Genomic DNA, 25,607 nt, shown 5'->3' on the forward strand with positions numbered 1-25,607 from the left:
ATATCAAATCCGAAATGGACTCGCTGCAAAAGGAGGACCAAGAGAACGCAGAGAAACAAACCAAACTGAAAGCCGATCTGGACGCGGCTCTACAAAGATGCCAAGAGATGGAAAGACAGAATCAAGCAGCAGAAAAAAAACTTCAAAGAGCAGAGGAGGAGTACAAGAAAATCAACAAATCACTGACAGATGCGGAGAAAGAGAGGGACAATTTGACACTACAGCTTGTGGATGAATCCAAAGAGGTTGAAACTTTGAAATGCTAAGGAAAAGGCTGAGCTAGAACATGAGGCAAGCTAGGATGAAGTGATAGAGCTAAAAGATCAAATGAAAGTGAAAGATCAGACCATCCAGAGGCTAAGGGCATCTCCGGCCAGAGTCAGAGCTGCTACCTCGACTAGCACTGCTTCAGAGAATGATCTATATGAAGAATAGATGAAATAACTCCAAAAAGAGTTGACACTAGAAAAGAGACAAAGACTAATGCTGGCCGAGGGCTCCGTAGTAATGCAAAACCGTTTGGAAGATGAAAACAAGGCCATGAAAGATGAGTTAGAAGCCTTGAAAAAGAAGATGGACGAGGACCTAAAGACATTGCAAACAGAAAATGAAGACACCAAGAAGAAGCCAGAAGAGGCTGAAAAAGTCAATGCAAAATTTAATGACATCTTAGTGAACATGGGAGATCAAGCTCAACAGCAGCAACAAGCATATCAAAAACAGATAGATGAGCTGAAAGGTCAACAACAGACTGAAGAGCACAGACTGAAGAGCAACACTTGAGCACAGGGCCAGCAGCAATGGAAGGCATTGACATAGAAAATGTGTCAGATCTAGTGGACACCACTATGAAAGAGGACATCCTTGTGGGACCATCCCAAGAACCCCAGGATCTTGCACAAGAAGAAGAAGAAAATATACAAAAGGCAATAGAAGCGGCAATAAAAGACACAGCCAAAAAGGCAATGGAGTGGGAGCAGAGAGTATTTAAGTCTATGACCATTCAGAAGTTAGATGCCAATATCATTACGCATGAATGGCTACAACCTTCTCTCCCATATCCTCTTCTAAAGCATGAAGCTGCTACAATGAACAAACGGATTAAAGAGGAGCAAGTAGTGCCACTATACAAAGCAGATATCTCACAACCAGAGGGAGTTAAGCTGATTGTGGATTCTCAGCCAAAGTGGAGAAAGGCATGGCTAACCAAATACCCGAAATATTTAATTCATTTGGTAGAGGCACCTAAAAGGGTCAGAGACAACCTTAGCTTTTTCCCTCTACCAAGGATGCGGATGTGGAAAGCACAAGAGCTGCTACATAAAAGCCAACCCACATGGCTCAACTACCCAAAGCTGCCAGGCTTGAAGGCAGGCGAGAGAATGAGTGAGCAATACATGGTGAAAACCCTAACGGGTGCCATTAAATTGTTCACTGGCTCGCCTGACCTGTCTTGAATCATGCTCAGAAAAATCTGTAAAACCCTTCTGGCGGTTTTTGAAATCTTTAAACCTGGACAAGCAATAGACAACATCTTCTTCTTCCAAGACACATATAGATGTGCATATGATCTATCTGCTCAGCCTTCTCATGAGGTGATACACGCCCTTTATTAGTGAATCATGTTTTTGCCCTTGTATCATCTCCAGGCCTTTGAAGAACCTTCTACACCGGTTTCTTCACCATTAATACAAATATATTCGGCCCTACATTAATGGCCCAGCATGCACGGTACGAGTCTCTTCTGAAGATGCGTGAAAGCCTCCACTAAAGAAGTATCTCTACTGCCATGTCGGGGGCGACATGAACTAGGAGGGGGGAGTGTTGGAGCTTTGTAATGCCAATGATGTCTACCGTCTTTATCCAACTTTCTGGATTATGTATAGATTTATTAGTTGGCCGGGATGCAATGCATTTCCATTTGTAATTATGACGAGTATCACTCAATGAAAACCCCATGTACATTTTGAGCTAAGGTGACTAAAGTATAAAGGTCACCTTAGAACCATTTTTGAACAACATTTGAATCATTAATTTGTGTCGTACGAGTCTGAGAGAGAGAGAGAGAGAGAGAGAGAGAGAGAGAGAGAGAGAGAGAGTGATCTTATCCTCTTTGCTACGTGCATCTCCCTCACCAAATTCATGAAGCGACCACACCATCGCGGTAGCCTCTCCGAGAGCTACGCGCCCACGCCACGCATTTGCATCTTCGAGCTGCTCGCGAGCGATCTTCCCACGAGCTTGTTTTGCTTGTAAATAGCACAAACGGTGTTTGTTTTCAACAATCAAGTACTTTATGGAACGAGGGCGAGATTAGCTACGGATATTTGTTCATAGACTTAGGTTTCGCATACTTTTAGATTATGAACTGTGAGTCTATCGCGACTGTATTCGAGGTAGTTAGGGTTATAATCTGGTGAGATTGGACTTATACGTAAGTGTATCCTAGTGAGAGGATGATGCCTAGCAAATCTGAAGTGATTCCGATTTCATTTGATGTGTAAACAATGAGCGTTTAGGGATAGAGTGGGTTCTATAGAGCTAACAAGGATTAGTGATTGATGCATCATAGAAGTGCGTATGTGTATGTTGGTCTCAGCCTAACAAGCTAACGAGATTGCCTCCATGAACCTACGGGTTAGTCGTGTCACCGGATGACAAGTATGTTGTCGTGCCGTGCTTGTGAGCATGAACAGGGGAGTAGTTTTCCCCAAAACATGATGTTTTTCAAAGTTTATTGTCTGAAAAAAATTGGATATGATGTGTTCACAGTTCACAAATGGGGATTCTTGGATGGTGTGGTCTACAGTTCAATTTTCTAAAAGGAAACCAATGCTCAAGATGGAATCTTCCAAGTAACAAATTTGAGGGTGGACTGTACAGAAGCTAGGGCGTCCATGGTAGCTTCTTCATTGACTTGGTCTCCACTCTCCATGTTTGTTTAGCAAAATCTGCAAAACATGCTTGGGATATTCTGGCTGGTCTTTATGCAAGTCGCAATGAGGTAAGACTTGCATTGTTGCGTAAAGATCTGGAGTCGAAGAATATGAATGATGAAGATGATGTGGACAATTTCCTTGCTTGTGTTAAGGATATCAATGAGCAATTTATTTTTGCAGGTGAAGTCATTTCAGACAACTCCCTTGTGCAAAGTTTTTTTGATGGCTTCCAGATTCTTACAAGACTTTTGCGAGTACTTGGAGACTTATGACCTAAGGAAATCTTGAATTTGTCAAGTTTGATACATTGTGCACATTGTTGTTGCAAGAGTAGCTTTCTAGAAAAAAATAGGACTATACAGCGTGCAATTGAATAGGCTTTTACTGATCCTCAAAGAAAAGGTGTTAACAGCAATGAAATCACTTCTCATGGTTCTTCTGTGGGTGGGTGGAAAATCACATGTTTCTAATAAATTGGATCTTATATATTTACAAACTTACTTGTTCACAATGCTTGGGTAGTACAAAGGTCCAATGAACCAGTTTAAAGCTTCTACTTGTGCGCTTAAATTGTCATCTTTTTCCTTATATCAATCTTGCCCTTAAGTGGGTTCTTTTGGTGGTAATTTATGAAAGCAGTCTACATAGACATATCGTTCATTGACATCATCTCTATAGAAATACACGCTTGTATTCACCACCATTGGGTGGGCTTGAGAAAATTTTAATCCTCAAAGTGATGGTAATATTTTGAGGATTAAACTTAAGGATATCTCCATAGACTCTACTTTAAACCAGTCTTAAGGTACATAATAGAATCGATTGCCACTACTTGACTTCTTCCAGACCCAAAATATGAATTTTTCACAGAAGTCTTATCTTTGGTTGAGCATGAGAACCTTCTTAGTAAGTGTTATTTTGTGGCTAGGTATATCTAGGAGTGAGCATATGTTAAGATAAAGAACATATCCTTGTACTTTGATGTCTCCCTCTTGAAACGTTTCCTTGACACATAATTGTGGGTTGACTATGTACCTATTAGAAACTTGGGTTTGATATTCAGATTGTTCTTTGACATGTAGCTCCCATGCTATGTAGGAGTTTGGAACAAGATCTTTAGTCCCCTTTGAAGCTTGAACAACTTCAACTCCCCAATAGACATTGAATCCAACCACATGGTTGAAAAAGACATTTTGCAAAAATTCACTTGGGAGTTCATCTAGATGGTTAAGAAGATCGTCTAAAAGAAAGATAAGGAGAGAAAAGACTTAGTACACATAGATACCAAAATTGATTCTATGCTTTTTATTCATCAAAAATTGATTTTTATGGCTTATTATAACAATACTGATGCTTTGGGGCTAACTCTTCAACTACTCTTTTAACTCTCATAACTGGGTATTCCCTTAGACCTCTCATATGACATTGTGTTCTAAAGGAGTACGAGTGGAAGTGCGATGCGAGAGAGAGTGCGAGAAGAAGAGCACGACGATATGGTGAAATCGCTCTACTGTAATGTGTAGAGCATAGTGAGTTCTTATTAGGTTTTAACAAAAGAATATGTGTACATACCTGGTGGACCGCCCACTTACCTGGGCGACCACATTGGGCTTTATACCCCAACAACCTCCCACTTAAAGTCCAATGTGGTACTTTAAGTGTGAGAGAAGCTACTATACAAGCTAATATACAAGAGATGTAGAGAAGTGATGTACTACCCTACACCTAACTGCTTGCGAAAATGCACAAAGATCTCTGAGGGAAGTCCTTTTGTAAGTCCACAATATTACATGGAGGAGTATTGGGGACAAGTCAAACCTATCTATCAAGTAGCTGCTCTTGCGGCCAAAACATCAATTACACTTCTAAGAGACCACCTCTTCAATGCTATGAGTGTGGAGTCCACATCGTGTGGCCGAGTGTCCTATCAGGCTACAAAAAACCACCACACTAATGCAAACCAATCAAGCGAGCACGTCTACAATGCCGATACTCATGTCGATGTGGCAAAGATCATTTGATTGCCCAATGTCCGAAGAATCCAAATGCGCCAAAGATCACTCCATTAAACTTGATTGAGGTTACCAAGGAGCCATCACAAAGTACACCTGTGGTACCAATAAACGTACTCACACGATCGATGCTCCAAAAACAAAATTATATTCTTGAGGATAGGGACACGGCATCAATTTCCCAATCTCAAAAAAAGAAGAAAACAGGAAGGGAGAGATCACAAAAAGCAGCGAAGTCATACCCTAGTTCAAAGACCAACATAGGGACTGGTGACGACCCCGTATATATGAACGACGTTGAAGAGGATTCTAATTCAGGTGAAACCATGGAGACCAAGATGACTACTAAGATAGAAACCAGCAAGGAAGATATTCATGAGCCACAATGCGCGGGATCCAAGAAGAAGATAGGAACTTATCCAAACCCTACAGAGGAGATCGAGCGAGTCAAGCAATTAAGGAGTTTGGTAGAAGATACCCAAAGGGATCTAGAACTAGCACCTAGGCAGATCTAGATTATAGACACAGTGCTCCCTATGCAACAACAACCTCACCAACTCCATAGACCCTTAGCCATACCTAGTGTCATCCAAGAAGAAAGTGACTTAAAGTCATGGGAAAGTGGGCGTACTCACTTCTTGATGGAAAGAATATTTATAGAGGGACTACTTAACCCATCTTCCCCACGTCAAGGGACTGAAGCCCAAAAGGTGTCGTTAAACATTGCCAAATTGATGGATTTCATTCATGTCTTCAAAATTTAGAACCACCATCATGTCCAGACTATATAAAGACCCTGAGCTAGCCTCAGCTCTTTGATCTTTCTTCAATGGAGAACTGAAGGTTGGGCTACCACAATTTTCACAGATGGATGGAGCTGGGGAGATGCCAATAGAGGAGGAACACTTAGATCCACAACCCAACCTAGATGAGAGCCTTGTGGTAGAAATACATGTTAACAAGTTGGGAAAATACTTTGAGTGCGATGAATCCAATGTGACCATACCAATCACTACTAAGGGATTAACTATGAAGGGAATCCTTGATGGTGGCATTGGGGTTAGCATTGTGACTAAAAATTGCTGGAAAACTATGGGAAGACCTCACCTTGGGACCATAACCACAGTAGGAAAGATTTCCAATGGGTCTATTGTTAAACCTATTTGGATGTTAGAAGATCTCAAGATCAAGGTCTTTGGACATAAAATAAGAGTTACCTTTATTGTTATGGATTTCTCCAAGCACACTATGGCATCTGAGATGATCTTAGGACGTCCTTTCATGAGGGAATCAAAAATGGTGCATGATTGGTCTAAAAACCATGTCTACTTGCAGCTCCAAGATTATGTCGTTCGAGTGGATGTGGTAACTGGTCGAGCACATCCTCTAGGAAACAGGTTTATAATTGATCATAGATCTGACACCACAGCTGACTCGTCCCCATTGCAGTATTGTTACACGTGTAAAGCAGACACTGATGTTGGGGAAGATTCTCCTTATATGGACGTAGTACCTGGAATGAGTGAGTCAGACAATGTGGATCGGGTCCACCTAGTAGCAACCATAGACACTTGGGGAAACATGGGGACGACTTGGGTAATACCTGAGGGGGGTGAAATGCCACCACTCATACCCTTAAATATGCTAGAAGCTATGCATATAGCTTTTGATGACCTACAAGATGAAGGTTTGGCTGGCATTGGAACCAGTATCGTCTCATTAGAGTATAGCCTGCACAATTTGGGGTCAAAATTATCAATTGAAATTGACTCTGAGGACAAAGAATCTGAGTTAAATCTTAGTGAAAATGTGGGGACAAATCATTCAGGGCCCAGTGGTACCCTAGATGACAATCTATTCAAGGGAACAGAAGACACAAGTAGTGATTCATCTAGTGACTCTTCACTAGATATCAACCGTAATCAAAAATTAGACTAGAAGAGTAAGAGATATAAGAGGTGATGATATCAAGCAAATGTGGGTGCTAGAATAAATGAAAAGAAATATATCGCAGAATGGCTTAATTATATAGCGGCATGTGATGCTCATCAAAAGTTGGTATGGTTTCTCTTAAGTCTCTCTACTTATTAACGCTAGTATTATATGGCAGTTACCGAGGCGTGAGATGACGCCCAGATTGGCACTGTTGTTGCTGTGACGGGAGTACGTCCAGATTAGCACAACGAGTACTTGTCGAGCGGTATGGGACGCTCATGAGGACAAGGGTTTTTATAAATAATGTATATACCAATCAGACATAATAGCGCCAGTAGATATTCTTGAGTGAACCTAATCCAAGGGTTGTTGGTTTAAAATTGGACGACTTCTTGTTTGTAATACTGTTTGAAGGGCTGTTTTAACGAACCAATATCATAAATAAAGTAAAGGAACATGTATGTTTAAACAGTGTGGTAGTAATTAGATAACAAAAGAAGGGTGAGTGTGGTGTGGAAAGTGGGAGAATGATACCCCGAAGGTATCATTCTATGGACAGGTGGATCCGATGAGTCGGGTAACTTTCCAACGCTAGAAATTGTTTTTTTTAAGTCATAAATCTTAAAAGAGACAAACCTTGGCATCTGTGCTTGTGAAACATGGAGAAAAAAGCGCTCAGGTTGGTCACTCTAAGATTTATACTTTTAAGTATAATTGATTATAGATAGTTTTTAGATAGGGTTATGGTGGTCACGCTCCGCCATAGTGAGATAGGACCAATCCTTCACTAACGGTTCATGCCCGTGGTGGCTACGTAGTAGCTAAGGCAATGTCCGTTGGTTTTTCCTTCTCAGGATTTGAGACCTATCAAAGGTACTCCGCTTCTCTCAAAAAGGAGCAGGGACCTCACATTTGTGACCACAACCATAGTAGTGAAGACGGCCAATGGGTCTATTGTTAAACCTATTGGGATGCTAGAAGATCTCAAGATCAAGGTCTTTGGATATAAAATAAGGATTACCTTTATTGTTATGGATTTCTCCAAACACAGTATGGCATCGGAGATGATCTTAGGACGTCCTTTCATGAGGGAAGAAAAAAGGGTGCATGACTGGTCTAAAAACCATGTCTACTTATAGTTCCAAGATTCTGTCATTTGAGTGGATCTTGTAATTGGTCGAGCACATCCTCTAGGTAACATGTTTATAATTGATCATGGATCTAACACAACAGTTCACTCGGCCCCATTGCAGTATTGTTACACGTGTAAAGCGGACACTCATGTTGGGGAAGATTCTCCTTATATGGATGTACTACTTGGCATGACTGATTCGGACAATGTGGATTGGGTCCACCTAGCAGCAACCATAGACACTTGGGGAAATAGGGGGATGACCTGGGTAACACCTGAGGGGGATGAAATGCCCGTACCTTTAAATATGCTAGAAGCAATGCATATAGCTTCTCGCACGACTCATCCTCATATAAAAAAGAGAAAATACAAGTGGGTTCCTCAATCTTCTTTAGCGGCTATGGTTGATGCGAAAAAATAGAAACATTGTAAGAAATTTCCCACTCGCTCCAAGAAATATAAAGAAACGTTGTGATGGATTCCTAAACGACTATTGGAATCCCAAGGCTACTATGAAGGAAATGATCAAATATGGGTGCCAAAATGTAGATTGTGTTCTTACCTGTCACCTGACCCATGTGAGCCCAATCTTGTAGCTCCAAAACAAATTGACGGTCATGTAAAGAAAAAAATCACTGAATGCTACACACCCTCTCCAGAGCTATTTTGGGTACCAAAGAAAGAACGATTTGTTCCACCTAGGTCAAGAACAGGGAAGTCAAATGAAGCTTCTTGCTCTTCATGTAATTCCTATACAGACGTAGAAGCTTTGACACAACCTCCACCTTCTATTGTACATATCCATACAAACAAGGAAAAGTTTGCACCTCCCATTGTAAGTTCACCACCTACAACAATGTTGCAAATAAAATCTTGGGAGAGTACCTTACCACCCTTGCAACTAGATGAAACGCATAGGGCAGCCGAAAACTATTGGTTAAAACCTGCACCCATAACAACTTGGAACTATTGGTTTCAAAAGGTGATGACATCATTTCAAAAGGTATGATCTACCCAAGGAAGGCGGACTGTTTGCTGACATCCATCATTCACTTGCTTCCCTCTCAACCTTCCTCTCTGACCTCTTAATCTTCAATCTTAGGGAATGTATATATAAAGCCTTATACTCACAAAAACAAGATAAAAAATTAAAAGAGCAAGAGCCATAATACAAAATCATAAAAACACATTATGCACAAGAACACGACCCTTGTAATATTTTCACTCTAACCATCATCTATTTGCGTGTACAGATATGGAAAGTACGCTAGAGTCATCCACTCCTTCCTTGGGTGAGAGGTACCCTCGTTACTTTTCACAAATGTTTCACATGGTATTTCCGATGCTTGCATGTGAATGGGATTTGGTAGGCACGCTAGAATGTGAGAGGAATTTTGAGGAGTTAGAGTGGTTGATACGTCTCTTGACCACAACTGACCCATACTTAGTATATAACGTTTCTCCCATTGCACAAGCCTACCCTTTTGACCAAGATGACTATAGGCGTCTAGTGACCTTCTTAGTAAACATGGGTACCTATGATGAAGAAGAAGATTTACATGACTACACAGATGGCACATATGGTCTCATGGATGATGACTTTTCTTATCTCGACGACGAGGATAGGGGTTTAGCCTTAGGGTTTCCCCTCAACCTCTACAATATCCTATTCCCTTGACTCTCTAAGAAGAGTGCAAATAATTAGCTTAGGGTTCTTTATGTTTTTTAATTGTGCTCAATAAGTATTGGTACCTTTTCCCACTGATGTGCCTCCTAGAGGTATTCTTTGTGTTTCTTAGTGTGTACAAGAACGTGTTGTTGTTGTTAGGATTTGGACCTGCATGGAATATTTCTCTCATCCACTTTTCAAATCAAGTGTGATCATCAACACAAACAGGTGTTTCTTATCCATTAGCATTGCCCCTTATCTTTTTGCATCCATGTTTGTCTCCTTAAATTGTGATTGGTAGCATAATATTCACTGCATTTTCTTAGTATCAAACATTAAATTCAATGTAATTTTTTGTCATAATCACTTGTCTAGGTTTAAAAATCAAGCAGTCCAACTAAGCTAGTTTGACCAAGCTAGGTGTTAGAGATCTTCTCTTAATACCATGGGGAATGCCTTCCTAATTATTAATGGTTACTTAGGTTCTTAATCCGATTTAGGCAGCATTGTGTGAAATGTACTAGGGATATCTAGTGGGCTTGGTCCCTATTGACCTTTAGCTTAAGTATTATAAAGGGAGTTTACTAGTGTGATGAGCTTGGGGAGGGTAGCAGTGTTATATGACCCCCCAAAGTTACAAAATTTAAATGCTGAAAATGAACAAACAAAAAATCAAAGTGCCATAATGTAAAATCTTAAGCTGGAAGAGAAACCTCAGTTTGATTTGGTACTTCACTCACATGTATCGGCTATGGTACTAGAGCCCTAGAGGTTCCCAGTGTGGGCGCTTTTCCTTGAAAAGCAAAAAACCCAAGACATACAAAATAAGCACACACATCAAAATTGAATCACTGTGAAAAGAATTTGGGGGGTCAAAGAAAAGGTAATCAATCCGGCCATGATTTCATGAGAAATTCCTTTTATCGTAGCTTAACTACAAGGTCTTCTAGGTATAGACTCTAGTCAGCCCTTGAACATCAAACACTTGGCTCTCGCAATTAAACAACTTAATTGACCAAAGAAAATTAAGAAGCTTACCCATGGTATTAATAGTCGATCTTTAGTGCCTTTCGATCGTTAAACTAGCGACCCCATACTTGTTTAAATTTTTACCTTTACAATTGTTTATGCATTTAATTATATTACAATTTAATGTTTATTGTTGCTGACAAATGGTTTAAAATTCTATTACCAATCAAATGTTTGCCTACAACTGCATATGCTTTTTAATTGTTTATGAGAATGCAATTACTATGCCAATGTTGTTTGATATTGCAGTGACTGAAGAAGGCTAAGGACATTCATCTCAAATGCTCTTCCACCTCAACGAAAAGCTTCAACTCAATAGCTTCTGAGGATGGAATCTACATCAGGAAGGGGGGCATGTTAACCCTCACGCACATTCCTATCACCTACGACGGACACTGTATTATTTATTTGGTAGAGTTAGGTATCGGGCTTGTCGGTCCAATAGGAAAAGTGTAAGAGTGATCACCGATGAGAGGCACACTCTAACTGGAACATTCAAGGGATAGTTGGCTAAGCATGGGTGCCCAAGTGTGAATGGGGCGAGCTCATATAAAAGTCAAATAAACCTAAAATTCACTCACTCTCTCATTTGTGCAATTGAAGAGTTCTCTTTCTCCATCTCCATCTTCTTCTTCTTCATCTCCTTGTGTGTGTGTGTGTGTGCGTGTGAGAGAGAGAGAGAGAGAGAGAGAGAGAGAGAGAGAGAGAGAGATTGTGCGATCAAGCATTGCGGCGGCACAACGGCAACGAGGCAGTTGAGCGTGGCGTAGCGGCATCTCCCTCTTCTTTGCGGCGAGGAATCCTCCACGTCAGGAAGCGTAGAGCGGTGAGTGACACACCAACGCCATCTTTGAGCTTACTAGTTTAGGCTTGTTGTGTGCTTCGAGCCATTTGTGGCTCGCACACAGTGTATCAGCAAGTTCCTTGCATTGACACGCACGACATATGCGCACATACACATGTGGGCCCCACGTAACCACCTGGCTATGAAGAATGGGCAATGTTTTATTCGATGCACCATGCATGGATATGTACATATGTGCAATCACTTCTTCCAAAAATCTCCTAGCATAATTTGCCCATCCCCTAGCCTACTAGATCATTCATGATCAACAACAACAGCAAAACGAGATATGAGACTCGTCGCATCACAAGTCTCCTCATCCCTCACCAACATTACTTGCTCTACAGACAGCTCATCTTGCTCCACCATCATTAACATGGCATGATATAATTTAAGATGAAATCTATTTACCCTTGACTTATGTAGAATCCCATCCAGGTTAGCCAGCTGATATGTACCATTCGGAAAACACTTCACTACCTTGAAAGGGCCTTACCACTTAATTTGAAACTTCTTTTGGAATGTCTTGTCCTGCTTACTGTTGTATCGCAAAACCAAGTCATGTTTTTTGATACCCTTACTTTTGATCTTTTCATTTATCTTTGCTAAATCCCTATCTTGCATCTTCCATAATGCTCCAATGTGCTCATCCTATCCAATTGAACCTCTTGTAATTGTAAGAGTCTCTCTTTGAATGCATCACTAGGTGGCCCAAGCAACTGCTCTAGCATCTTGACCACAGGCAACTCTACTTCCACAGGCAATAGTGCTTCCTTTCCATATACCAAATGAAATGGAGTAAACCCTGTACCCGTCTTCACCAAAGTACGGTAAGCCCATAATGCACTAGGAAATTCAAACTCCCAATTCTTTCCTTGGTGCTCTATCACTTTCAAAAGGATTTGTACCAACTCACCATTGAATCTTTCATTTAAGCCATTACATTGTGGGTAATAAGGAGTTGTATGTTGGTGCCTAATCTTCATCTTTGCGCATAAGAAGTCTAGTAGTTTAGCTCTAAATCCTAGCCCCTTATCTAAAAGTAGCTCCAATGGCAGCCCAAACTTGAAACATATTTCATCATACAAAAATTTTGCCACATCCTTTGCAGTGATTTGTTTTACTGCTATAGCCTCTGCCAATCTAGAGAGTCCACTGTAGTCAAAATATAGCTTTTGCCCGTGCTTGTGATAGGTAACGGGCCTATTGCATCAATTCCCCACTTTTCAAACACATCAAACGCCATAATGGTTTTTTGTAGCTCTGGCTTCAACACTCTCTTTCAAAATGCTTGACACCTATTGCAAGACCTACACCAATGGTGAACATCCTTGTGCAAAGTAGGCCATACATGCCCCTCTTGCAAGGTCTTATGCAAGGTGATTTTTAGAGAAAAATGTCAGCCACATGCGCCTTCATGATTCTCTTCCAACACTCTATAAAGCTCCTCCCACCAAGGTACATGTCTCAACACGATATCAGCCCCTTTCATGTATAAGACATCCCCAATCAAATAGTACCTGGATGCTCTACACACAAAACCATACTTCTTAGACTTGTGAATGTCCTTCGGAATGATTCCTATTAGCAAAAACTCCTCTTCTTGAGCCAAACTTTCCCGGCCATGATAAAAAGGTAAATTGGTCCTCGACACAAATATCTCCCTAATCATGCTTTGAGCTGCTTCATGTGCCTCTCCATTTAGAGCACGTTCAATGTGTCTAATACTTCATGCTTCAAACTTTTTTAATAGGCCTTTAATTCCGAAACACATTTCCTTCAATGAGGTGTTCTTGCTCTTCCACACACCCCAACACTTGCTTCACAACTAACAAGGCATCAACTTTTATGCTCAACCTTCTAATCCGATGCTTGAAACAAATGTTTAATCCGGCTTCCAATATAGCATATTCAGCCTCATTGTTACTATGTGCATCCAATTTGAACCCTCTCTTGCATACTAGCTTCCCCTCTGGATCATAAAGTGCTATACCCCCTGAAGCCGCATCATGGCTCTTTCTATATGAGCCATCAAAGAACAACACATGTGCATTGCTGATTTGTGTCACTTCTTCAACTACCCTTCTCACCACCTCTTCCTTAACAAGAAGGGGATTCTCCTTGTAAGTCAGCAAATCAGCTAGGGTAGCTCTTGTACTGTCTTCCACTAAAATAGAGAACTCAAACTCTTGCAGCTCAATTACCCATTTTTTGACCACATTTGACATGTTAGTGCCATTAATTAATTGAGGCAAAAAGGCATAACTCTTCAAGAAAACACAAGGTTGTGGTAGCAAGTAATGATGAAATCGTCGACAAGAAAATATTACACTGGCCATCACTAGCTCTACTTCCGAGAATTTTCTCTCTGCTACCAGCTTCACTGGGCTTGCACAATACACTGGCCTCATATAATGGCTACCCTTCCCCTTTTGCAATAGCATGGCTCCAATGGCATCATCCCCTACTGATGGATTTACATAAAACACTTGCTCCCAATCAGGAGTTTGCATGGCTGACAACCCCCCTAACACCTCTTTCACCTCTTGAAACACTTCTTCACACTTGTCATCCCATTGCAATGGATCATGCTTTGCCACTTATTGTAGTGGATAAAGAATCTGTGAAGACAATGGAATAAACCATGCCATGTACTTTACTTTGTGTATAAAGGTTTCCAATTGCTTTGTACTTGTAGGTGATGGAAGAAGAATAATAGACTTAACCTTGTCTAGATCATCTTCAATGCCATTTTCTGACACCATGTGTCCCAATAACTTCACCCTCGGTTGTGCTAGATGACATTTATTTGGATTTAGTTGTCCTCCACATTCATCATATCAAGACAATACCATCTGCAGCTTCTCATGGTGTTCAGCCCTACTGCTGTAGACACAGAAGTCATCCATAAATGATTTAACACAACTACCAAAGAATGGTGCCAATACCCAATTTTCTCTCTCTTGATAAAAATATGGTCCTTTTGTTAAATACCGTGTAGCAATAACAGCCCCATGGCATAATGAAAGTTGTCTTTGTTCGGTCTTTAAGAGAAATCCTCAATTGAAAATAGCCTGAAAAACCATCACACACTCTGTACCTCTCATGACCAGCCACTAAATCTAATATTTGATCAATGAATGGAAGAGGATATGGGTTCCTCTTAGTGGATACATTTAAGGGTTTAAAATCTACACAAATCATCCACTTTTCATCCTTCTTTGGGCTCACTACTACTGGTCTCACCCATTCTGTGGTCTCCCACTGGGACTATGAACCCTGCCTTCAATAACTTGTCCACCTCTTCCCTCCAGGCTTCCATCTTCTCTTGACCCATCCTTCTTAGCCTTTGCTGCACTAACTTAGCACCTTACTTCAGTTCTATATGCATCTCTTCTCCCTTGAACCCTCTAATCTCTTCATACGAAGTAATGAACAAATCAGGAAAACTAGCCATCATGTGCAAATATATCTCCTTCTCCATAGATGAGAGGTCTCCACTAATCATTTGTGTCATCAATTCTTGCTTCTTTGACAATTTAACCTTGGTTTGCATCATCCCTTCAATCACTTCATAAGGCCCTTCACTTTCACCTTCAATATCATTTGCAAATGAAAATAAACAAGACTCATGGGTTTCTTTGTCCATCAGAAGAAATGCAACATCAACATCCTCATCACTGTTGGTAGTACTATCACTGTCCTCATCAGTCACCGTGGAATATTCTTCATCACTAGACTCATCCTTGTCTTCATAAAGGTCCTCCAATACTTTCCTTGTGTCCATATTATATAGCTTCTTGGCACCTGTCTTTCCATACAGGCTAATCGTACCACGTCGTCAATCTTGAATAGCTTACATTGCACGTAACCATGGTCTGCCTAGTATAATAGGATATGCTCCCAACCCCGCTGGCATCACATGAAAATCAACCACTACCTTTGCATCATACACCTCCAATTCTAATCTCTTTACAACACCCAAACATTTTACTTTCTAATGGTTTCCCAATCTGATCCAAAAGCCTGACACCTCAGTCACTGTAAGACCCATCTTCTCAACGCATGAGTGTGTTATGATACATATTTGGGCTCCACCATCCACATAACCTTGTCCCAGATTTTTTCTTTTGTGCCACATGTCTACTATTGGGAAAATGTGTGGTAGCTCATCCATCACCAACACCTTCACTGAACCTCTCTCTGGCTCTTTCTCCATTGGGTTAACCATCCTCTTTCATTGTCTCTTTAGCTTAGGCACTATCTCTATAAGCTACCCAAAAGTAACACCGGCTTTCCTGCTCGTCAGATCCTCCTTCAAGTCATAACTTAATTGCCCATCCCCTAGTGGAAAATTTGAAACATGAAACTTGCAACGAGCCCTCCTTTTCCTCTTGGCCTTCACATCCTCGTCTTCATGGCTCTTTCCCTTATTCTTACTAGGACCTGGGATACTTATTTCTTCTTTTTCCTCTGTGGTCCTCTTCCCAATAGGCATCACTAATGTATCCTCCAGCTTTGCTACCTTCTCCACGGTGACCACACTTATCACTTTTGTCTTTCCCTTTTGCTCTTGGGTTAATCCATTGGTTCCTTCTTCTCCCTTAATATCAATGCAATAATCATTTGACCTAGTTAGCACCTGTCTTGGCAATAGATACATCTCTCCCTCCATCCTTGGCGGCTTATCACATTACAGGCTGATGTGTCCCAACTCTCCACAACTATAACATCTGGGTGTCTGCCTCTAGACTCTACCATTGCTTTTTCCAACACCATTCCTGGGTCTTTATTCACCTCCTAGCTGATTTGCAAACCTCCCTCAACCTCGATTATTTCCCACATTACCTAGCATGTTAGGCTGAGATTCTTCATTAAATCTACCACTTGCCTCATGTCTTGCCTTAGACCATCATCTTGCACTAATGCAGTGACCATTGATGGCATAACTTGAGGAGTAATAGAAACCACTGGTTCATGATGAATCCCTGGGATGCGACCTTGTAAAGAATCCATAGGCTGAAACTCAGGCCTCCTGGGCAAAGACTCCACCCCTCAGCTTCCACTCTTTGTTCCTTGCCACCTCCAATGCATCTTCATATGTTCTAGGCTTCTTTAGCTCCACTCTCCAACATATATTCTCCCAAAGACTAGCCAAGAATTTGTCCTTCCTCATCATGTCAGGTGGGGGTACTTGTAGTACTAAGGCCTTGCACATCCACTCCCATGCCAATGAAAACTTACGTATGTACGCATCTACTGGCTCACCTTCCTTTTGCACCAAACCTTTTACTTCATGCCACACTTTGTTAGGATCTTCTATCTTCACAAACTCCACTTACATCCATGCCTTATATTGTGCCAACTCAATCTTACAAGCGGATCAGCCACACGCAACTCCTCTTCAAATGCTTTAGACCAAATGCGTGCATCACTCGTCAAACAAATCTGGAGAAGACGTAACATCTGTGTCGGGTCATGAATCTGGTTGCTAATGTAGGTAACCTCCATATTTTCCAAAAAGTCTTCCACATCTTCATCACGTCTTCCATGAAATTTCGGATAAGAGAAAACCATGGCTACCCAAGCTACGATGCTTTGAGAACCCCTTCGAACACACTTGCAAGAACCCAAAACTTTTGACTGACTCAATCCCTAGAAACTTTTGACTCACTCAATCCCTAGAAACTTGAATGGAGCTTGTCTTTAGATAAGGATAAACACATGCACATCAAATGAGTTTTCATAGTCAATCATCGGAATTACAACAAGCAAAGGGCATTCCATTATCTCTCTTAATCTTCTTGGCCCAAACATAAAGACTATGCATTGCTGAAAAAAAATAATCCTAGACACATGAACATTTATCTAGATTCTTTGTGTTAAATGAAAAGGAGTGAATTGAGGTCCGTTTTGATCATCCATTAAAGCCAACCATGCAGCTCCCAAGAAGGCACATCTGACTTATCCTCTGATTTTTCCAGAATTTCAGCAGCATAACATCATAAATGGCTCAAAAGACCAAAAAACCAACCATCACAACTTGGAAACATTTCGGTAGAGTTTCCCCAGAAGTAGAGCAGTAAGAATCCAAAATATAGACTGTATATGTATACATAACTTTCCAACAAAAGAACTCGAGCAGCATCAAGTAGGAATCATTAGTACATAGCCTATGGTGAGGTCATGAAAAGGGTGCTCCAGCCACCTGTATCATTGAAAGGATCTCAGATTTGAGAATCCTCCAGCTCAATAAAACCTCACGCTATCGACCCTCTCACGAAAGCTTATGCAAATCTCGTATAGTCAAGTCTCAGAAATTACTATCTTTCAGACCAAGTCTCACAAATGGCTGGGACTGCCAAATAAAACCAAGTATGCCTCCACAAAGGCGGACAAAGGCAGTATCCACAAGTAGCATACCATCCAAGACAATGCGCTCAAACAGGTACCAACTGATGCATACCCACGGCAACTGCAAGTGATTCCCACTTGCCAATGTATCACTCTACTCTAGCTACCGTACCTGTGTAAATCACATGTACCTGTCCCTATAACCTATAACCTATAATCTGCAACCTGTAATCTTGAAGAATGTGAGCGGGTTGGAAACACACACAATACCTCTATAATCACCCGACACACACTCTTGGGATGATACACACACACACACTATGGGGCACCACTCGGCTTACACAACCCACCTGGTCGAGACAGGGAACACACCAATGAAGTGAGAGGAGAGAGACTATTCATTTGCCCACTCAACACAGAGGCAGGTACACACACACACACACTCAAAAAAATCAGCTCAAAAGAGAAAGATTTGTGATGATTAGATACAATTGAGCTTGGCCAAACATCAAAGGGGCAAATAGATCATACAATATGGATGAAATATGCCAGATACAATCACAAATTTGAACAGAGGCTTCGTTCTCACAGGAGAAACTTACACAACCAAAATAGCAAGAAAAAGTGAGAAATTTGGCAAAATGGACAGCACTATTGCGTTCGGAGCAGCCAAAAACCCGAGTCTACAATATCAAAGTGATGAAATCCGACCTCCGATGAGCAGTTTATGACCAAAACAAGCTCCAAAAATAGCAAAAACTCAGTTGTTGTTGTTCCTCCTCTTCTCTCCACATTTTGCCGGTACTTTTCTCAGGTTTTTCAATTTCCACACTTTACTTTATCCCTTGGGCACCTTTGGCCTTTTAGTTGACCTCAAACGGACCCCGAACATGCCAAAAACTGGCCACGCTGTGCATTTTTATTACCTTTTTGCATCATGTGACACATGTGACACATGCCCTGTATCCGCTTGACTGAAGCCCTGCATGTATACACATGACAATAGATAAGATTGAGAAAAAAAAATATTTATAGTGTTTGAGTTTGAGTATAAATCACTTGAGCATTTTGTTAGTCCAAGATAGTCATGCATGGTCCACATTAGAATGCCTCTAATCAAAGCATTCCGTCGACCTGTGTGTCCGCTCGTATCCACCACTTCTATGCCAATCCACAATTATTGTAGCTCTTCCAATAGTGTACAAAGATACACATCCATATTCTTCACTTTATACCACCCCAGCACAATCAATCTTCGAAACAAGTTCCCCTTCTTGATAGTCAACCACGGGGGAATGTTGTAGTTGACGCTGACAACGGGCCCGGGGCCATATATTGTAAGATGTTGACCTCTGACCAAATGGATTTATGCCATCCATAGACAATTCTATGCACAAATTTTGAGCTTCCCTCGTAAAATCCGGCCATGTGTCGCCTATATGTTTCTAGGCTACGCAATCTGCAAGAATCAGTAGCACACCATCTGAAGATCTATTCTCCTCATGCAACGATTCTAGAACGGCCATGGACTTACATTCAAAGAAATGCTTGATGCAAGGAAGCAGAGGAAAGTGTCGCAAAACCTTTTGTTGAATTTTTTTGTCAGTGGAAATTTACTAGATATCTCTCCGAATCACATTTTGGACACTTCTCCATGTCTATGTATTCCCCTCTGAAAAGAATGTCTAGGACAAGCGTGAATTGAATTGTAATCCATCCCAAGTTTCACAAGATCTTTCTTGCTTCTTCTCTGGAATCTGGCATCACATTATCAACTGGCAGTATGGGCTCTTTGAGAAATCTACACAGTGAAAAAAATGCGGTACACTTGTGTAAGTAATCTATCAGATCATTATACATCTAGAGTCTTTTATTGAAGTAAACACATTGTAATAGATCACCTAAAAAGCGTTGTGACGCTAGTGTCACTCCATCCAAAATTTGCATGCATGTTGAGAAGGACCAGGAGCGCCTTCAATCTAGACACACGTGCTCCATCATACAAGGGTGCATCGGCTTTACTTTTCATATCATAATAGAGAAGACTTTCTGAATCCAAGATCGTCTTGATCATTTCATCGATCTCGGGCTCAAACATAGCCTTATTGGAAATGTGTTCTGCATGGCCTCAGGTATGCTGCTTGACCAAAGCGCCTGTGAATACGTCTATTGGGTTGCAAGATTGCTGTTTGTTGGCCAGCGTCAGAGTCGGACGAGTTATAATTGGCAACAACTCGATCTATAAAAGATGGATCAAACTCTCCAAATTTGCAAACGTGCTGCAAAGAAACACGTCTTGTCTGTCGCACAACAATATTTTTGTTGAGAGAGAGGTGTTTCGATTGGACGGCCCCACATCGTCTTCACTACTCATAATGAATGTAAAAACCTTATAACCTGGACATAAATTTAATCTTCTATTGGCATCCTCCATCTTTTATCTCTTTCTCTCTCTCTCTCTCTCTCTCTCTCTCTCTCTCTCTCTCTCTCTCTCTCTCTCTCCATCTCTCTCTCTCTCTCTCTCTCTCTCTCTCTCTCTCTCTCTCTCTCTCTCTCTCTCTTTCTCTCTCTCTCTTTGATCACACTGTAAACTACCTCACATTCTCTAGTCATGTCCGATCCCCGCACACCTCGGTCTAGAGGTGCACAGAGATCAAAACCACCGGATTATAATCTCGTCTTTGTTGGTCAATGCCTATATTTGTGGGGACAAGAAATATACATACCCACATCTACAGGGCAATGCATGTAGTGGACAAAACCCCTTTGCCCCTTCTTTAGCTATAGCAATTCACAACATATTAACATCTCTTCACAGCAGGTCCTTGTTTGAGGGATTACTGTGTGCACATTACATGTTGGCCTCCAATCTGAGTATCATGCCGTTGAAAGCTTTCCAATTTATGGTCACATTCTTAGAGAGGAAGACAGGGATCACCGTTGGCCTAGCTCCCATTTTTTTCCATAATCTCGAAGGTAGACTTTAATATAAAAACTAGATCCAAAATCTAATCTTAAATCTAACCTAATTGAACATATGGTGATTCTGAGCTAATTGAACATGGTTATTAGTGGGTGAGTTATTAGTGGGTGAGTTAATAGGTGTCAGATTGTGATGGGACAGTTCATTGCATTGTGTACATAGTGTTTTCTCTTTGGGAAAAGCCTTGAGCTTAGCTGGAACTCCCCCTTCATTGACATGCCCTAAAATCTAACCTAAATCTAAATCTAATCTAATCTTAAATCTTACCCTACTTTTAAATCTAAATCTAATCTAATCTTAAACTCAACATAAACCTGAATCTAATCTAATCTTAAATCTAACCTAAACCTAAATGTAATCTAACCTAATCTTAAGTATAACCTAATTTAAAGCTTAACCTAATCTTAAGTCTAATCTAATTTTAAGTTTAGCGTAAATTTTAAATATAAGTTAATATAATCTAACCTAATCTTAGATCTTAATTTAACATGATCTTAAATGTAATTTCAAATCTAACCTAACCCTAAATCTTAATATAACATTTCATTAATTCATATCTTCTCTACTTTTTTTATATCTCTCTCTCTCTCTTTGTTTTCTCCCCTCACCTCTCTCTTTTTGTCTTCTCCCCCTCTCTCCCTCTCTTTGTTTTCTCTCTCTCTCTCTCTCTCTCTCTCTCTCTCTCTCTCTCTCTCTCTCTCTCTTTTCTTCTCTCAATGTGTGTGTGTTTGCATTCTTTGTTTATGCATGTGTGTGTAATTTTTTGTACATTCAATGTGTGTGTGTGTGTGTGTGTATGTTTTTTGTTTATACATGTGTGTAATTCTCTCTCCCTCTCTCTCTCAAAGACACAATGTGAGATTGAGAGGGAGAGAGAGAAAGAGGGGAAGGGAACATGAGAGGGAGGAGAGAGAGAAGGAGCATACCTAGCTCTCTTTCCTCTCCTCATGTGTGTGTGTTTGTGTGTGTGTGTGGGGGGGGGGGGGGGGGGGGGGGGGGAGAGAGAGAGAGAGGGAGAGGCGTGGGTTTACTAGTTTTTCTAGAGCGTCAAAACTCAGATATGAGATTTGCGTTGTTGGCTCTCTCGGTGTTTTTAAACCCCTGTCGGTGTCGCTATGCTCGTCGCTATGCAATAAAGAGTATAGCAACTCTTATAGCGATGCCGTGGATGTTAACATTTGAGCGTCGCACTGCTAGCGTCGCTAATATGAAGAACGTCTTGTAGTGCTTCTTGAACAAGCTCTACAAGAGACAATGGGAAGCCAACAAGAGCTTTTGGGAAGAGGGGTCAACCAATGAGGCGGTCCGGGGCGGGCAACAAGAGAGGCAACCTCTATACACCCCTCAAGGCTCACGTGCTGCTCAATTGGGGCTGGGGCAACCACAAGCACAACACAACAATAAACCCACAGCCAAACCCAAACAAGATATGGGAACCACCTAGTTATAGAGTGAGCTAGGATGCAAAAGAGGAGAATCCCTTAGCAATACAAGCGAGAAGGAAGGGTACACTATCACTAATTTCAATGCTACAAATACACACACATACACACACAGAAAGAGAGAGGGCTTTGTGCAAGAATCTAGCTTCAATTTTATTGACTGACGTGGGTGTATGAATAGCTTGGAGGAGAGTCAAGAGACACGATTAAGTTTTATGATGTTGCAATCTACACATTATCTTAGGGTTATGGGAGACCTCTCACCATACAACCCTCTTATGATGTTTTCCCAAGCAACAAAAACAAACACAAGAGCTCTTGAGTCACATACAAGCAGATACTACAAAAGAATCTCAAAATGAAAACACGTCACCTTAAACCAAACGAGATGAGGTTGCCAAGCGTGAATTGGAGAGACTCAAGAGAGTTTTGAACCGCGATTTGCACCCAACTTATTGATTAAATTGATGCGCAAGAGTAGGTACAATTTTGATTAGAAGTTATGAATCACTCACTCCCTTGCACTGCTACAAATAGCTCAAAGAAGCTTTCCTATACACCACATGTAATGGTGCATAGAGAGCTCACACTCACTCTCTAAAACTAAGATGGTGAATGGCACGCTCAAAGTAGTGAGCAATAGTGTAGGGATCTTGCCCTTTACAAAGGGATCTATTAATAGGTGAGGAGATCCCTAATTAGGATTATACCTAATCAACATTTTCATAGAAAACCATGTTGGGGCTCTCTTGTCTCTTGAGTCACATGGATGTGGGCTCAACAGGAGAGAATTGTTGAGGTGAAATAGAGAAGATTCTAGAGAGGTGAGTGATTTTTTGTGTGAGGTTGCCTACTCCACGGTAGAGTAGACTGGGTGCAATTTACAAGAAAGGGTTAGCAGTTAGTGTTAGTAGTTTGAAGTTAGTAGGATGGGATAAAATTACATGGCATATGCACTCAAGGTGCATTATATGATTTATACAATGATAAAAATTAAGAGAAGGATGATAATATACACAATTTGGTGGAAACCACAAGATGTAAATGAAATTTTTCACCTTCTCCTCCAGTGAATGAAGCGGTTGTAGAACTTTGTCGGTGCAGTTCTTCTGACCATGGGAAAGTTGAATTCTCCATGATCAAACTCCTCCTTTTTTAGGGCTTGAGCTTGGTTATTTTCTAATTTTTTCTCTTTTTACGAAAGGATGAAGAGGTTATGGTAATATGAATTTGATTCTAAAGAGAGAAATTGAGCTATATGTATGTAGAGATGATAATCTTTTGAGCTATGCAGTAAGGAGAGATGGAAATGGTGAAGAAGATGAAGTAATCCATGAAAGTTTCAGGTTTGAGTGAGGGATGGAGAGGAATGAGTGTATGTGTGTGGAAGTGGGAAAGGAGGTGAGAGAAGACTATGGGTTACTTTGTGAGAAAAATGGGCAGACTGGGGTCTACTCAAAAAATCCTAGCTCACCGGTGGTTGCTCCAAAAATCAACAAAATTTTTAAAGTGATTATTCAACTCTTGTTCGACATTTTCTCTTTTGACCACCGCTCCAAACTCGGAGTGGAGATGGGTGCCAAAAATCTCACCAAAAAGCCTGTTCTTTATGCCTGCAAAAGTCTTTTAGTGGCCCCCTCCTTGTTGAATTTGTACAATGCATCCAAGAGTGAGCCCCTCCTTTGTCATATCATAATACTGAGGTGGTCTGGGGCGCGCAACAAGAAGAGTGGCCTCCAAGCACTCTTCTAGGCTCCCATGCTGCTCAATTGGGTTAGGGTTGGAAAAAATAACAAACACACACACAAACCCGCAACCTAACCCTACATAAAATTTGGGGCACCACCTAGTTTTGGATGCGAACTAGGATGCGTAGAGAGAGAGAGAGAGAGAGAGAGAGATAGTGCTCGGGCTGCTTTGAAATGTATCCGCAAAGATCAAGCAAACACAACCATATATTTAAGAAAGAGAGAGAAAGGGGGAGGGGGTGCTTGTTGCATTAATACCTTCTTACAAATCTGTCATGACAAATCAAAGTGAGATTAGTATTTGTTCAATATATCTTGCGTAAATTTCACCACAACACATCACAAGAAAAGCCACCCCAATCACTGTCTTAAGGCCAGGGGAGTCCTCTCCACCCTGTCACCCTCTTACAGTATGTGGGATTTATGGCTAGATTGATGACAACACCAGAGACAAGCTATCAAGAACTTAACAAAAAACACCAAGACACTTACGCATCATTGTTGTCCATTACTTCACGTTGGAAGGGAGACAAAGTATCCAAGCTTAGTCCAAATCCACCCTCCTTTATTCAGCAAATGTTGGGCTTACACTAGTAGGAGAAGTGATAGATTTCCTACTCTCAATTGAATGATCACTCTCTCTCTTACAATGGCATAGAGTTCCCTTGCTAATCCCCTATTACAACACATGCACATGCATAAGACAATGAGCTTCCACTCAAGAGCTCCTTCTAGAGAGGTTGAGCTTGGCTTCTCAAGCTATAGCATAGTGCTCTTGCTTATGGCTCCCCCTTTTGTGCTAGCCACACCCTCCTTTTATAGCAATTTTGAAGGATAGGGTTACTCCTCTAACCATGGTTGGGTTAGATTTTCAGCCATTTATCTAATTTCTTTTGCTTGGAATTATCAAGAAGTTGGTGGGGAAAGAGAGAGGAGAGAAATGGAGGTGATAGGACTTTTCATAGTGGGTTAGTGTTAGTAGAGTTAGTATTAATTTACAAATGGAATTGGATATTTACAATGGGAGTATCCATGTAGGATACAAATAAGGAAGAAAACTCTTAAGAGGTAAGAAAAGGTGGATTTCTTACAAGGTTGATGCTCCAAGTATCTTGAGTAGGGCCAATTTTGACGCTTGTTGACGGTCCACTAGCTTTGACGGTACATTTTTTCTCCACTCCTCACCTTCCTTGAGAGACAAGGTAATTGAAGCTGAGTAATCAACCACCATGATGCTGTCTTTTAAGAGAAGGGGCTGAATTTTGTGGTTTTTTTGATAGACATGGGTAAATTGGAGGAGGAAAAATGAGACTAGGTGGTCAATTTTGGAATGGAATTGTGTGTGGGAGGTATGAGTTCACCATGGTTTCTCTTATTCTTCAAGGTTGAGGAGAAGGTGAGTAGGGTGCAGAGAGGAGTGGTGAGAGAGGTGGGGATGATGAGTGGAGAAGTGTGTGTGAAAGAGGAAAATGATAAAGTGGAAGAGAGAGTGTGGCTGCATACCATGGGAAAACTGGGGT

Source organism: Adiantum capillus-veneris, chromosome 13 (genome assembly GCF_014529385.1).
Source record: "Adiantum capillus-veneris isolate H3 chromosome 13, ASM1452938v2, whole genome shotgun sequence".
In the NCBI taxonomy this organism is placed as follows: domain Eukaryota; kingdom Viridiplantae; phylum Streptophyta; class Polypodiopsida; order Polypodiales; family Pteridaceae; genus Adiantum; species Adiantum capillus-veneris.